The sequence below is a fragment of the Bos taurus genome, chromosome 1 (assembly GCF_002263795.3).
Source record: "Bos taurus isolate L1 Dominette 01449 registration number 42190680 breed Hereford chromosome 1, ARS-UCD2.0, whole genome shotgun sequence".
NCBI classification, from domain to species: Eukaryota; Metazoa; Chordata; class Mammalia; order Artiodactyla; family Bovidae; genus Bos; species Bos taurus.
In genome coordinates this window covers 20,305,065-20,321,114 of record NC_037328.1, presented here as the reverse complement: position 1 = coordinate 20,321,114, position 16,050 = coordinate 20,305,065, and the positions used below count along the sequence as shown (strand labels likewise).

Genomic DNA, 16,050 nt, shown 5'->3' with positions numbered 1-16,050 from the left:
TGCTAAAGCTAAAACTCCAGTACTTTGGCCACCTCATGCGAAGAGTTGACTCATTGGAAAAGACTCTGATGCTGGGAGGGATTGGGGGCAAGAGGAGAAGGGGACGACACAGGATGAGATGGCTGGATGGCATTGCTGACTTGATGGACGTGAGTCTGAGTGAACTCCGGGAGTTGGTGATGGACAGGGAGGCCTGGTGTGCTGCGATTCGTGGGATCGTGAAGAGTCAAACATGACTGAGCGACTGAACTGAACTTAACTCTGAAACATTTAATACAGTAAATTAATGGGAATTTAATATTTTCCAGTGCATTTTGAAAACGTCTAGCAAAGTTTGTGGCCAATACTGTCTTGGATTATTAGTTAGTTTTCTATTTGTTTTTCAGTAGATGCAAGCATATTGTGAGATGTTCTATATTTGTGAAACTTATGACAAACTTTGAAGATAACATAATGCATTTCGGGTGAGCCAATGCAGTAACACAAATACTTCATGAAAATTCAGACCAATACTTTGGGTTGTATATTTATTCATCGATAAATTTAAACATATTATTGAAGATGTGTTTCTCCTTTCCATTTTTTAATTTCCATTTTTAGGTTGTGAGACATGCCTCAGACTGAAAATCAGCTAACATGAGAACCGATCCTGACACCAATGCACCCAGTTGGACACCAAGTCTTTGCAGAAGTCCTCTCTGCACCCCTCCCCCAATAATACAATGCATCCTTCTGCCATGCTGTCCTCATTCATGTTCCTCTTTTCCTCTACTGTAACTATGTATTCACATACATATCTGCTGTATCAGAGAGTGAGTTTCCTTACGGGAGACACTTAGTCTCTTTTGGTTATTTTAGCAGAGGACCTGCCACATTGCTGATGCTCAATAAATATTTCTGGACTCAAATGCATTCAATTGAAATTAATATTAATATTTGATTAACTCATGGAAACATGCTACAAGATTAGTTAAGAGCCTCAGGAACTCTTTTTATTTTGGCTTTTATTTAATAATAATTGAACCCCTGAACTTCTCAACACTTGATTTACAGACATAGAAACTGGGGCAAATAGCATTTATGTTTTTATATTCCTCAAAGGAAATGCTTATCCTTTCCCTGAAAGAATCTACTGAGGAAATTCATTGAGATTGAAGGCAAGTGAGCAAAATGAAATGGCCCAAGTAAATGTGTGTGTGTGTGTGTGTGTGTGTCTGTAATTTGAAGGTTAGTTGGGAGAAGGCTGTGTCAAGATGGCAGAGCTTATCTTTCTAGTCCTTAGCAGTGACAACCACTGTGCGTGGTGAGTTAACTCTTCGCCACCCTAAGGACTGTAGCCTGCCATGCTCCTCTGCCCATGGGATTCTCCAGGCAAGAATACTGGAGTGAGTTGCTATGCCCTCCTCCAGGGGATCTTCCTGATACAGGGATCAAACCTGTGTCTCTTATGTCTACCTGCATTGGCAGGCGGGCTCTTTACCACTAGTGCCACCTGGGAAGCCTGTGCCTACTCAGTATCCTTCTTTCTTTCTCAACAGCCATTCCAATTTTAGAAAATTGTTCTCAGTTAAAAACCTTGCTTGGCAGCCTCAGATGTAGCTCATAGTCATTTGATCAATTGTGGCCAGTGATACAATTAGTGGTAGCCTCTTACTGGGGCTTCCAGGAAAGCTTTACAAGAGAGGTAAACTCACTGGATGGTCATTTAGTCCCGTTGCCTTCCTCTCAGATGAATTAATGGAGAAGCAATCCTCTTTCAATCATGAGGACTGAATCCACATTTTAGGACTGGTCTCAATACCAATATAGAAGAAATCTGGATCCTTGATGACACTGAGCCACAGCACTCATCCTGATCTTTGTATCCATGGCTTATCATGTTAGACTAGACTAGTAAATCACTTACTTATTTTACTCAGTGTTGGGATTTCTTGAAACCAGACACAGTTCTGGTCTATTTGCCCTTCCAAAGAAAAGGGAAGCTCCAATACTTTTGGCTACCTGATGCAAAAAGCCAACTCATTAGAAAACCCTGATGCTGGGAATGATTGAAGGCAGGAGGGGAAGGGAACGAGAGAGGATGAGATGGTTGGATGGCATCACTGACTCAAAGGACATGAGTTTGTGCAAGCTCCAGGAGATAGTAAAGAGCATGGAAGACTGGCATGCTGCAGTCCATGGGGTTGCAAAGAGTCAGACACGACTGAGTGACTGAATAACAACAAAAAGAAAAGGGAAGCACATGACTTTGAAGTCTGGTGAGACTTTCTATGGCCCCAAGCTCTCTACTGAAACAACTCCATCTCTGCCTGTGGTGCAGGGGAATTGTCCTGAATGACATACACTGAATGAATATTTTTGGGGTTAGTTTTTCCTGAAGACTGTGCTTCAAGAGGGGCTTCCCAGTGACTCAGGGATAAAAAATTTGCCTGCCAGTGCAGGAGATATGCGGGTTTGATCCTGGGTCAAGAAATCCCCTGGAGAAGGAAATGGCAACCCACTCAGGTATTCTTGCCTGGTGAATCCCAGGGACCAGGGAACCTGGCAGGCTACAGTCCATGGGGTCACAAAAGAGTAAGGCACAGCTTAGTGAATAAAACAACATTTAAAGAACACATGAGAGTTTTCATAGAGGTATTAATAAATATCTAATTTTTGTGTATGTAATAGATAAATTCAATTGCTATATATATATTCTAGTTTGACAAAAATCAAATAAGCAACAATCCCTTACTTATAATGTTGCTTTAATTAAGCTGACTTCTCTCTGGATGTGATATATACTGTAGAAGCACAATCAATGAACATTGGTGATTTGCTTAAATCTTTCTCTCTACATCATTTATATAATTTATTGTGTAATTGGTTCTCAAGTGCTATGCTCCTATAGCTCATCATCTGGAAATCCTTCCCAGATGTGCTCAAAAATTTTAATTACTTTGTATGTTTTATTTTTTATAAGCACACATGCTGGTGACTGGAAGAGAAAACACCCTTCTCTTAGTCCCAGAGGATTACTTGGCCTTGAAAATAATTGATTCATATCTGCCCACTCCACCCCTATTATTCAAGTAGAGATTATTCAAGAAATCTCTGCCCTATAAATTTAGCTGATCCAAAAAAAAAATGAAAGGGAAAATTGCTTTATTTTGAATATTTCTGCAGGATCTGTGTATAACTGTTTTTTTTTTTTCCCCATTAAGAATCATATGATACTAGAATAGGTTCCATTCCTAAGTATCACAACTGCACCACAGTTTTAAAACAAGAATTAATCTTCTCTATGGTGGTATTTATCCACAGAGGTAATATCTCTGGTGAGTGAATTTCATGACCTGAAACCAGGTTTCTGCCTCTTAGTTTGTGGAACAATAAAAGGACTGAAAGAGCAAACTGTGTATTATAAGCATTATTGTTATGTACATTGCTTCTCTTTATGAATTACAGTGCTTGTCCATGGGATTATGGGGCTTCCCTGGTGGCTCAGACCGTAAAGTGTCTGCCTGCAATGGGGGGACCCGGGTTTGATTCCTGGGTTGGGAAGATCCCCTGGAGAAGGAAATGGCAATCCACTCCAGCGCTCTTGCCTGGAAAATCCCATAGACAGAGGAGCCTGATAGGCTACAGTCCATGGGGTCACAAAGAGTTGGACACAACTGAGCGACTGAACTCAAACTTGAAGGAACTGGCATAGCTCAACATCTCTACAGTATACTTTCTAGTGTCTGATTCTTTACTGTGAAGAATGGTACCTAAAATTGAAATTGTATTTGCTAGACTGCTTTGTTTCCTTGGTGGCTCAGATGGTGCCACATCGACTACAATGTGGGAGACCCGAATTCAATCCCTGGGTTGGGAAGATCCCCTGGAGAAGGAAATGGCAACCTACTCGAGTACTCTTGCCTAGAGAATCCCATGGACGTAGGAGCCTGGTGGGCTACAGTCCATGGGGTCGCAAAGAGTTGGACACAACTGAAAGACTTCACTTTCACTTTCTTTCAGACTGCTTTGCAGCTTGGTTTCTGAGTGAGATGACGTTTGACCAACCAGATGACCTCACAGAACGCTTAGAAGGTGACAAGGGAGGCAAGAATCACATGGCTGGTTGGGTATATTTAATGACCTTTATTGGGATAAACATTATATAGAATATAAATGACCTTTATTGGGACACACTTTATATAAAATATACGTTTTAAGTGTACAGTTTGATGAGTTCTGACAAATTTATAGACCCATGTAACCAGTATCAATATGAAGGTTTATCATAATTCCCTCACCCCAGAAAAGTTTCTTCCACTTTCTTCCAGTTAATCTTCCACCCCTGATTCTGGCAACAACTGATCTGCTTTTTGTTGCCATGGATTGTAGTTATCTTTCCTAAAGACTCAAATAAGTGGAATCATATATGTATCCTCTTTAAATCTGGCTTATTTCATTCAGCAAACTTTCTGAAACTTATCCATACTCTAGACATGGTAAGCAGGATTCTAAACTAGCCCTTAAGATTCCTGCCTCCTGGTGCGAACAGCTTCTCTTAGTTATTCAGTCAAACTCTAGTCTGGATGCTGTTGTGAAGGTATTTTTCAGATGCAATTAAAACCTCTAATAAGTTTAAGTAGAGAGATTTTCCGTGGTGAGCCTGAGCTAAGCAGATGAGCCTTTAGAAAAACTTAGAGATACTTGAAGTCCGAGAGAAGCTCTGTTGTTGCCTGTCAAAGAGAGAACTTCTGTGTTGTAGAGCAGTCATGGCAGAGAACACCAGTCTCTAGGAGCTAGGCACAATCCTGTATTGACAGCCATCAAGAAAGCTGGAGAAGGGAATGGCAAACCACTTCAGCATTTTTGCCTTCATAACCCCATGAACACTATGATAAGGCAAAAACGTATGACACTGAAACATGAACCACCACCTACCCCCCGCCCCAGGTCAGTAGGTGTCCAATACACTTCTGAAAAAGAACACAGAAATAACTATGGAAAGAATGAAGTGGCTGAGATAAAGTGGAAACAGTACCCAGGTGTGGATGTGTCTGGTGGTGAATGTAAAATCTGATGCTCTAAAGAAAACTGCAACCTCAGTCTTATAACCATAAAGAACTGAATTCTGTCAATAACCACAGTAAACTGGGGACAGCCCCTGAGCCTCAGGAGATCACAGCTGTGGCCAACACCTTGAGTTAGCCAGATCAGGATGGGATCTGAGCAGAGATCCCAGCTTTGCCACGCCCAGACTTCTGTAGGACAGAAGTGAATTAATACATGGGCGTTGCTTGAAGCTGCGGGGTTTGTGGTAATTCATTATGTGCCAACAGAAAACCACTACATGATAAACATGGGAATAGCCCAACCCCTATACATCAGAATTGAGTACAAAATTATAGCCTTTATCTCATATAAGTGAAAATCCCCTTATTCTGGATTTTGAATGAATTTATCTCTTCTACCCTTTTTTCTCATTTCCGCCTTTTCCTTCTTCAATGCTTCTTCAAGGTCATCTCTTCAAGAGATATGTATATGTATATTTGAGAAATTTGTATGCAGGTCAGGAAGCAACAGTTAGAACTGGACATGGAACAACAGACTGGTTCCAAACAGGAAAGGGAGTATGTCAAGGCTGTATACTGTCACCCTGTTTATTTAACTTATATGCAGAGTACATCATGAGAAATGCTGGGCTGGAAGAAACACAAGTTGGAATCAAGATTGCCGGGAGAAATATCAGTAACCTCAGATATGCAGATGACACCACCCTTATTGCAGAAAGTGAAGAGGAACTAAAAAGCCTCTTGATAAAGGTGAAAGAGGAGAGTGAAAAAGTTGGCTTAAAACTCAACATTCAGAAAACAAAGATCATGGCATCCGGTCCCATCACTTCATGGCAAATAGATGGGGAAACAGTGGAAACAGTGGCAGACTTTATTTTTCTGGGCTCCAAAATCACTGCAGATGGTGACTGCAGCCATGAAATTAAAAGACGCTTACTCCTTGGAAGGAAAGTTACGACCAACCTAGATAGCATATTCAAAAGCAGAGACATTACTTTGCCAACAAAGGTTCGTCTAGTCAAGGCTATTGTTTTTCCAGTGGTCATGTATGGATGTGAGAGTTGGACTGTGAAGAAGGCTGAGCGCCGAAGAATTGATGCTTTTGAACTGTGGTGTTGGAGAAGACTCTTGAGAGTCCCTTGAACTTCAAGGAGATCCAACCCTAAAGGAGATCAACCCTGGGATTTCTTTGAAGGGAATGATGCTAAAGCTGAAATTCCAGTAATTTGGTCACCTCATGAGAAGAGCCGACTCATTGGAAAAGACCCTGATGCTGGGAGGGATTGGGGGCAAGAGGAGAAGGGGACGAGAGAGGATGAGATGGCTGGATGGCATCATTGACTTGATGGACATGAGTGTGAGTGAACTCTGGGAGTTGGTGATGGACAGGGAGGCCTGGAGTGCTGCGATTCATGGGGTCTCGAAGAGTCGGACACGACTGAATGACTGATCTGATCTGATCTGATCTGATGTATATGTATATGTCATTGAATTGTTTCTTCTTATCAGTGAGTGTATGAGTTATTATTGTGAGCTGTGTGCTGTGATGAGTCACTTGTGTCCGACTCTTTATGACCCTATGGATTGTAACTGGCCAGTCTCCTCTGTCCATAGGATTCTCCAGGCAAGAATACTAGAGTGGGTTGCCCTTCCCTCATCCAGGAGATCTTACAGACCCAGGGATCAAACCCAGGTCTTCTGCATTATAAGCAGATTCTTCATCACTGTGCCACCTGGGAAGCCACGAGTTACTATTACTGCATAATAAACCATCAACAATTTAGAGTCTGAAAACAACACATGTTTATTATTTCAGAGTTTCTTTGGGTCAGCAATCTGGGCGTGGTTTATGTGAATAATCCTCTGATTCATGGTTGCTTACAAGCCTGCAGAGTGTCAGCCGGCCCTGGAGTCACATCTGAAAGTTAGCATGGGAACAGCCCAACCCCTACACATCAGAATTGAGTACAAAATTGTAGCCTTTATCTCATATACCCTTTTTTCTCATTTCCACCTTTTCCTTCTTCAATGCTTTTCCAAGGTCATCTCTTCAAGACTTCAATGTTGCTCTAACATAATTTTTCCTCTAGTCTTTTGCACATTCAAAACCCCTTCCCAGTATTTGCATTTCTTTAGTACCTCCGCCAATCTCACATTGTCTCCTCTCTCCTCTCAATCAGTTTATTAAGCTTATCCTAGTGACTCTACTGTCATTTAGATGCGAATGTTTGAAAGTAAGCAGTATGCAGAAGCAGTGCCACCCAATAGACGTTTTTTTCACTTCAACCCCAAACATTTAGATGTTGACTGTACTTGAATATTCCTTTGATTACTAGGTAGGATTTCTATGTTATATTATAGATCCAACCTTACTGTAGCAAAATGCAAAGCAGGTTTAAGTTTATATTTAACAGATCTGTTCAAAATGTGAATGAAAACTGGTCTGAGTAAGTGGGAACCACATTGCACTCACTGATTATGCTCTGGTCCGCTCTGGTTTCAGTATTTTCTTTATGCATGCTAAGGTGGAGCAGGGATTGTTGATAAAGTTGTGCAGCAGTTTAAACATACTGTTTTGTCCTGGAAATACTCTCTAAGCTCCAGCACTGGACTGTTTCTTTCATCGGGGTATTAATTCACAGTACTGGACTATTGCTGTCATCAGTGTATTATTTCACACAAAAAATACAAATACATGTGCAAATAAGCTTTACTTGCAAAGGTGCCTTTGATACTGTATTGAATCTGAATATTTCCAATTTAGTCTTTTCTAGATATGAACAAAAATGAGGATTAAAAGCTCGTCACATACCTTTACAGTAGCTGTTTCTAATATAACTGAAAACATTGAGGCATAATCTATGAAACAAGCAATAGTAGATAGGTTGTATATCCCATTTCCCTTCCAGAGTCTTTTACTAAACACATCAGGGACCACAAATAATAAAGCATCATATACATGCATTGTTTCTCAGCTTTTATACATTTTAAAGGAACACATTAAAAGTCCCATATTGCAGAATTGATCCTTGGAAGGAAAGCTATGACAAACTAATTTAGCATATTAAAGGGTAGAGACATCACTTTGCTGACAAGGGTCTATATAGTCAAAGCTATGGTTTTCCCAGTAGTCATGTATGGATGTGAGAGTTGGACTGTGAAGAAGGCTGAGAAAGGTTGAAGGAAAAAGGAGAAGATGGTAACAGAGGATAAGATGGTTAGATAACATCACCATGAGTTTGAACAAACTCTGAGAGATAGTGAAGGACAGGGAAGCCTGGGATGCTGCTGCCCATGGGGTCTCAAAGAGTCAGACATGACTTAGTGACTGAACAACAAAATTGTAGAACACCGCGTAAGCCTCAGGCGAAATATATAACAGCACTAACTGGTTGTGATAAGAAAACCATCCCAGAATCATGATTATTAGCAAAAACAAACAAAATGAAAATTATGCAGACTAATGACACAAACTTTATCAGAAGTGTCTGCTCTCCTTTTAAACAGCAAAAAGAAAACAATGCAGAAAACTTTAAACATAACCACTGATTCTGGAACAGGCAGAAGAATGTTTCAGGTACTCATTCCTACACCAAGGTCATCTGCTTTTCTCCAACACTCAATCCTAATTAAAGGCAAATGAATACACCCAGTGACAGTAAACTGGTGCCTAGCTGGCCTCAGTCTCCCAAGGGCCAGAGGAAGAACACCTACAACAGCAGGTAAAATGCATTAGATTTGCTGAGCCTATGGAAAGACAGAATATGCAAAAGTGTAAAAATTTGTCTTTGAATGTGAAGTGGCAAGCTGCCTATTCCCATAACGATGAGGATTGTGTCTAAATTAATCCTGCCCCTGGCATGAACTGTAGAGAATCAGATACTTTTACAAGTGTGACTGTTACTGATACAGCTAGACTGATGCAACATACAGAACAAAGGATTTAGGTTGAACAGTTTAAATAATTTGCACATTTTAGGATTTAAAATAGGAGTTGGCAATTTGTTTCTATAAGAGGAGAGATGGTAAATATTTTAGACTTTATGAGCCATACGTCGCCACAACTACAGAAATCTGCTGTTGCCGTAGAACAGCAGCAACTGATCATAAGTAGAATAATGGGTGTGGCTGCACAGCTGCATTAACTATTCATAGCTCCTGCCCCAATTACTAAATAAACATCAGTTTACCTGAGCTAAGCCAAGCATGGCTCTTGGGGAGTGAGAATGAAAGTGGTAGATGATGAGGATTATTGTCAAAGGGACAGGCTAAAATCTAGCTTTTGTTAGTAAACATCTCTCCAGGAGAAAAGCTTGCTGGCAATGCAAAGGAAGCATCAATACAAATTCCATAGGACTCCTTCCAACCAGACTACTGCACTCAGCCTCCACTCCATCCACAGTGATTTTACAACTTTCATGGCATGGAAAAATACAGGGAGTGTTCACCTAGCAAAGGGAATGAGTTAGGTATCCTTCCTCCACATTGGGAATGGAATACATTGCTTCTCACAGCACTGTTGAAATATTTCAGCAAATTAAATAAAGTTGGATTCTGATCCATACACTAGATCAGTGGCTCTCAACTGGAGGTGATGTGGCAATGTATGCAGATAATTTGGGTTGTCATGACTGGAGAATGGTCACTACTGGCATCTTGTAGCTTGAGGCCGGGGATGCTGCTGGACATCCAACATGCACATGTAGTCAGCCCCCCACAACAAAGGGTTCAGCATGTCAGTTATGCAGTCGTATCCAACTCTTTATGATCCCATGGCCTGTAGCCTGCCAGGCTCCTCTGTCCATGGAATTCTCCAAGCAAGAATACTGGAGTGGGTAGCCATTCCCTTCTCCAGGGGATCTTCCCAACCAAGAGATCAAATCCGGGTCTCCTGCATTGTAGGCAGATTCTTTACCATATGAGTCACCAGGGAAGCCAAGAAAGGATTGTTCTGTTGTTGTTCTTTAGTCACTCAGTTGTGTCAGATTCTTCATGACTCCATGGACTATAGCCACCAGGCTCCTGTGTCCATGGGATTCTCCAGGCAGAAACATTGAAGGGGGCTGCTGTTTCCTGCTCCCGTGGGTCTTCTGACCCAGGGATCGAACCCCCAGCTGTTGCATTTCCTGCATTAGCAGGCAGAGTCTTTACCAACTGTGCCACCTGGAAAACCCCAACAAAGGATTATCCAGCCCCAAATGTTACCAAATCCAAACTTGCACCACATGCAACATGACAGGCCAATAAGTTGAGAGATGAGTTGTTAGGGCAAGGAATACAGGTTATTTGGAAAGCCAGCAGACTGAGAACATAGTGGACTAGTGTCCCACTGAACCATCTTCCCCAAGTGAGCAGTCAGGCTTCTTTTATACTAAAAGGGGAGGATAAACTGTTGGTTGCTTCAAACTTCTTGGTGCCAGAATCCTTTTTTCTTACAGCTGCCCAAGCAGGTTTGGTCAGGATGTTCCTATAAACCTCCAACAAGGTGGATATTACTGTTTGAAATTTTTATCTCTGTATGAATGGAAATACATCTAGAGATCAGAGCCTTGCAGATAGACTGTCCTGTATAATTCAGTCTATAAGCAACATTTGTAACTTGTAGCAAGAGCAATAAAATGGAAAGGTTAAAGTGAAAGAAACAGATCCAATATGAAGTCCTGCTTCCCTGGTGGCTCAGTCAGTAAAGAATTTACCTGCAATGCAAGAGACTTGAGTTTGATCCCTGGGCCGGGAAGAGCCTCTGGAGGAGGGCATGGCAACCCACTCCAGTATTCTTCCCTGGAGAATCCCACAGACAGAGGAGCCTGGCAGACTACAGTCCTACAGTCCACAGGGTCACAAAGAGTTAGACATGACTGAGTGACTAACACACACATTACTAAAATATCAATAGTACCAAGGCGGAGAGACTTTGTGCTGTTACTTTAATGAATTCCTCCTTTAGTAAATGTAATTATAAAAAACACAGAATACATTTTCTGGAGAAATGTTGGAGCTGTCACCACAAAAAGTTGTAAGAGCAAAAGACTTCCAAATAATTTACTGACAGAACCCTCCTGAAAATATTTTGCTCTTTCATATTAATGCAAGAAATAAAAGAACATCTCTTAATTTTAGATTTGAATGCAATATCTTTCAGAACATAATTTGAAACAATTTTGCTTTGAATTTGGGGTGTTTTGTAGTTTAATTTTCTAACCCTGGCATTGGTTATAAATTTAGGTATATTTAGGTTTTGTGGTATGTATGTGACATAGTCTGGAATTGCATCAAACTCAAACGATAATTTACCTGGTTGATATTGAGGATTGGAACTTTAGAAGAGAGAGGGTTTAAAGGACATGATAAAGTAGGAGCAATACTCTTGTAGAGTTGTAAAAGGATTAGTGGGGTCTTAGAACTGCCTAGAAACTGTATGCTTTTCTGTCGGGAAAGCAGGAGCTAAGATATGGTTGAGGCTGGGCTGACAGAATCAGGTCAAAATGTTCTGTTTCATTTTGATCTGTCTTAATATGGAGTTCCTCGGATGGAGCTAAACCTATATAACTCTCAGTCTGAGGAAAAGAAAAACATTCCAGCAGACTCATGGAGTTTCTCAATAACTAAACTTAGTATATTAATCAAGCTTGGCTCAAAATGACCAGAAGCTGTTGAAATTTACTAAAATATGCAAATTACTCAATAACCATTGACTTAGGAAGTAGGAACTAATCAATAAATTATCCCTTGAACAAAAATGAAATTGAACAAGCTGGTTATTTGCAGCATTTAAAAGAAAATTCTTGCTATTAGGTAATCTTTTTTTTTTTTTTTTTAAGTTTACTTTATCCCAAACTCCTAAACATCTAACCCCCTCCCCACTCCAACCACATTTCCCACTGGTAACCATAAGTTTCTTCTCTGTGAGTCTGTTTCTGTTTTATAAATCACTTCATTTGTATCTTTTTGCCTTTTTATATTGTTCGTGTGGTTCTCATGGTAAGAATACTGAAGTGGGTTTCCATTCCCTCCTTCAGTATCATAAGGAAGGCAGAGACTATGGTGCCGGTCCCATCACTTCATGGGGAAACAGTGGCTGACTTTTTCTGGGCTCCAAAATCACTGCAGATGGTGATTGCAGCCATGAAATTAAAAGATGCTTATTACTTAGAAGGAAAGTTATGACCAACCTAGATAGCATATTCAAAAGCAGAGACATTACTTTGCCAACAAAGGTCCATCTAGTCAAGGCTATGGTTTTTCCAGTGGTCATGTATGGATGTGAGAGTTGGACCAAAAAGAAAGCTGAGCACCAAAGAATTGATGCTTTTCAACTGTGGTGTTGGAGAAGACTCTTGAGAGTCCCTTGGACTGCAAGGAGATCCAACCAGTCCATCCTAAAGGAGATCAGTCCTGGATGTTCATTGGAAGGACTGATGCTGAAGCTGAAGCTCCAATACTTTGGCCACCTAATGGGAAGAGCTGACTCATTGGAAAGGACCCTGATGCTGGGAAGGATTGAGGGCAGGAGGAGAAGGGGACGACAGAGGATGAGATGGCTGGATGGCATCATAGGCTCAATGGACATAGGTTTGGGTGAACTCCGGGAGTTGGTGATGGACAGGGAGGCCTGGTGTGCTGCAGTTCATGGGGTCACAAAGAGTCGGACATGACTGAGCAACTGAACTGAACTGAACTATGGTGCTGGAAAAGACTCTTGAGAGTTCTTTGAACAGTAAGAAGATCATAGCTGTCAGTCCTAAAGGAAATCAACACTGAATACTCATTGGAAGGACTGATGCTGAAGCTGAAGCTCCAATACTTTGGCTATCTGATCTTAATAGATGATGTGAACACCTGACAGGAACATTGGAAAAGACCCAGATTGAAGGCAAAAGAATAAGGCGACAGAGGATGAGATGGTTGGAAGACATCACCTATTCAATGGACACTGACTTGGGCAAACTCTGGGAAACAGTGAGGGACAGGGAAGCTTGGCGTGCTGTAGTCCATGGGATTGCAAAGAGTCAGACACAACTTAGCAACTGAATAACTCATTTGTATTATGTTTCTTTAGAGCCCACATATTGATAATATTTTATGATATTTGTCCTTCTCTGTTTGACTTATTTCACTTAGTACAATAATGTCCAGGTCTGGAAATGACATGTTACCACTGCTGTACTAAATATAAAATGTCTTTCCATGAAAAAAAGAAAAAAAAGTTTACCCTAGAATCGCTTTATATTAAAAAAAAAAAAAATGGAAACAGTACAGAGAGTTCCAGTATATCTCATATCTGTTTTCCCCTATTATTAATTAATTACATTAGTACATTACATTAGTTAACAGTAGTTCTCTTTGGAAGGTGATTGGAAGGGCACAAAATTCTGGGAGGTCTGTGATGTTCTATTTCTTGGCTTGAACTATTGTTCCTTGAGTTTTTTCATTTTGTGATAAATGAGTTCGCTGTACACATCAACATTTTTTCAGTTTTGATATTTATTTTTTAAAGTTAAGAAAGCAATTTTTCTTCAAAAGAACTTTGTGCACATGAAATGTAATTCAGGGTCTGAATATCTTAAATATTCTGCCTATCCTGCATATTCTTAGTAAGAACCTCTTGCCATAATTCCACCGGGAGTATTTTTTCCCTTCCTCTGTAAACTCCTTGAAATAGCACCATTAAAGATCTTTCTTTCTTCACCCATCTCAATGTGTTGCTATTTTTGTCTATAGACTATAAAAGTTATGTTTCTAGTCATAGTTTCCTGTTAACCTATATATAACCTGTATATTAAAATGTCTTTGTGTTGAGCTCATTCATTTGAAAGGATTAATTTCACTTCACAGAATTAAAAATGGCCAAGGTTTGTTTAACTACATAACATGAGGCCATTAGGGCTTCTCTGGTGGCTCAGATGGTAAAGAATCTGCCTGCAGTGTGGGGGTTGATCCCCAAGTGAGGAAAAACCCCTGGAGAAGGGAATGGCAGCCCATTAGAGCATTCTTGTCTGGAGAACTCCATAGGCAGAGGAGCCTGGAGGGCTACAGTCCATGGGGTCACAAAGAGTCTCACTGAGCTACTAATGCACATGTGAGACCATTAAAGGCACATGTTACACATGCCGAAAAAATGGCTGCTGCTGTTCCTTCTGTTCATGGTGATGGGGAGAAGAGGAGCACAGGTTAAGTGCAAGGAGGTAGAAAGTCTTCCAAGGGCATGCCTGAGGAATGCCTCTGGATGGCAGAAGCCACTGATCTTTCATTTTATTGCATCAAGAGTACAAGCCAAATGTTTGTTCAAATGCTAGAGAGCACGAAAAAGAGATTACTTAGAAATGGAAGAGAAAGGGTAGATATAAAGTGATTTGTAGGGAAAGAAATGATGACAGAGAGATCTGTTTTTAAAATGTCTCGTGGAATTTTACTACAAAAACCCCCATCACCTCTTCAAACAAAATATTCAGTAAAATATCCATTTTTATTATTGGCATTTTTTGATTGGATACATTTTTCACCAGCATAATGATCTCTGTTTCAAAGTCAAGAAGCTGGCAATAAAATGTTCTTGTGAGCAGTACCCAGGATCTTGGATACAACTACAAAGAAAGCAGTACAGAAATATTCCTTAAAATGCATCAAAATAAGAGGGCTAGATTTTAAATCCTAAATCAATTGCTTAGAAACTCTAGAACTCACTGGCTAGCCAACAGTAAATTATCTAGCTTTCAAAAGAAGGAAATAAAAGTTTTTTGCTCCTTCTTAGTTCATAGCCCTATTTACAGTGTTCTTTATTCTATGAAATTTCCAAATTCTGTTTTAAAAATATTTTTATTTTCAAACTCATCATGCTCAAAAATTACTTAAAACTAAACATAAAACCTTAATGGGACCTTTTCTAGAATCATGGATTTAGATTACCTATCAAAAGATCCAGGATGGTTCCCTTGCCTTTTCCTGCATCTCATATTTCTCAACAATTCTGGGCAAACATTACAAATTCAGATTATTTTTTCCAATTAAATTTCTAATTAAGCTCTCTTTTGTCTGATACAGATTTATCATTGTGCAAATTTAAAGTAAGACTCTGTGCGACCCCATAGACGGCAGCCCACCAGGCTCCCCCGTCCCTGGGATTCTCCAGGCAAGAACACTGGAGTGGGTTGCCATTTCCTTCTCCAATAAAGTAAGACAAACTCCCTTAAATATTAAAATGCATATTAATAAATTGTTGTCATATTTTGTTAGAGGGTTGTTTTTTGGCTTACTGTGACCAGGGATTCTTTGGGGAATCAAAACTTCTTTAGCCTCAGTTGAGAGCTTTTTATGGTAAATCAAAGCTTACTGACCTTCTTTGAGCCTTCCTTTTTAGGAATGTGAATGATTTGGCAGTTTAAAAGTAAGGGTTCTCCATAGTGGCTGTACTAGTTTGCATTCCCACCAACAGTGTAAGAGGGTTCCCTTTTCTCCACACCCTCTCCAGCATTTATTGCTTGTGGACTTTTGGATCGCAGCCATTCTGACTGGCGTGAAATGGTACCTCATAGTGGTTTTGATTTGCATTTCTCTGATAATGAGTGATGTTGAGCATCTTTTCATGTGTTTGTTAGCCATCTGTATGTCTTCTTTGGAGAAATGTCTATTTAGTTCTTTGGCCCCAAGAGACACCGATGTATAGATCAGTCTTATGGACTCTGTGGGAGAGGGAGAGGGTGGGGAGATTTGGGAGAATAGCATTGAAACATGTATAATATCATGTATGAAATGAGTCACCAGTCCAGGTTCGATGCACGGTACTGGATGCTTGGGGCTGGTGCAATGGGACGACCCAGAGGGAGGGTAGGGGAGGGAGGAGGGAGGAGCGTTCAGGATGGGGAACGCGGGTATACCTGTGGCAGATTCATTTCGATATTTGGCAAAACTAAAACAATATTGTAAAGTTTAAAAATAAAATAAAATTTAAAAAAATTAAAAATAAAAGTAAGGGTTATATCTATACACTTTTTAGTGATTATTA

General features: G+C 40.3%; 1 long non-coding RNA gene across 1 annotated transcript in view; it reads left to right on the top strand.

Annotated features, from left to right (window-relative positions):
- LOC132345457 (uncharacterized) overlaps positions 1-16,050 on the top strand; it is a 526,373-nt gene that overhangs the window by 502,750 nt on the left and 7,573 nt on the right. Inside the window, exon 12 of the long non-coding RNA XR_009494773.1 lies at positions 601-15,219. This is a non-coding gene — a long non-coding RNA (uncharacterized lncRNA). The remainder of the gene's footprint in view (positions 1-600; positions 15,220-16,050) is intronic.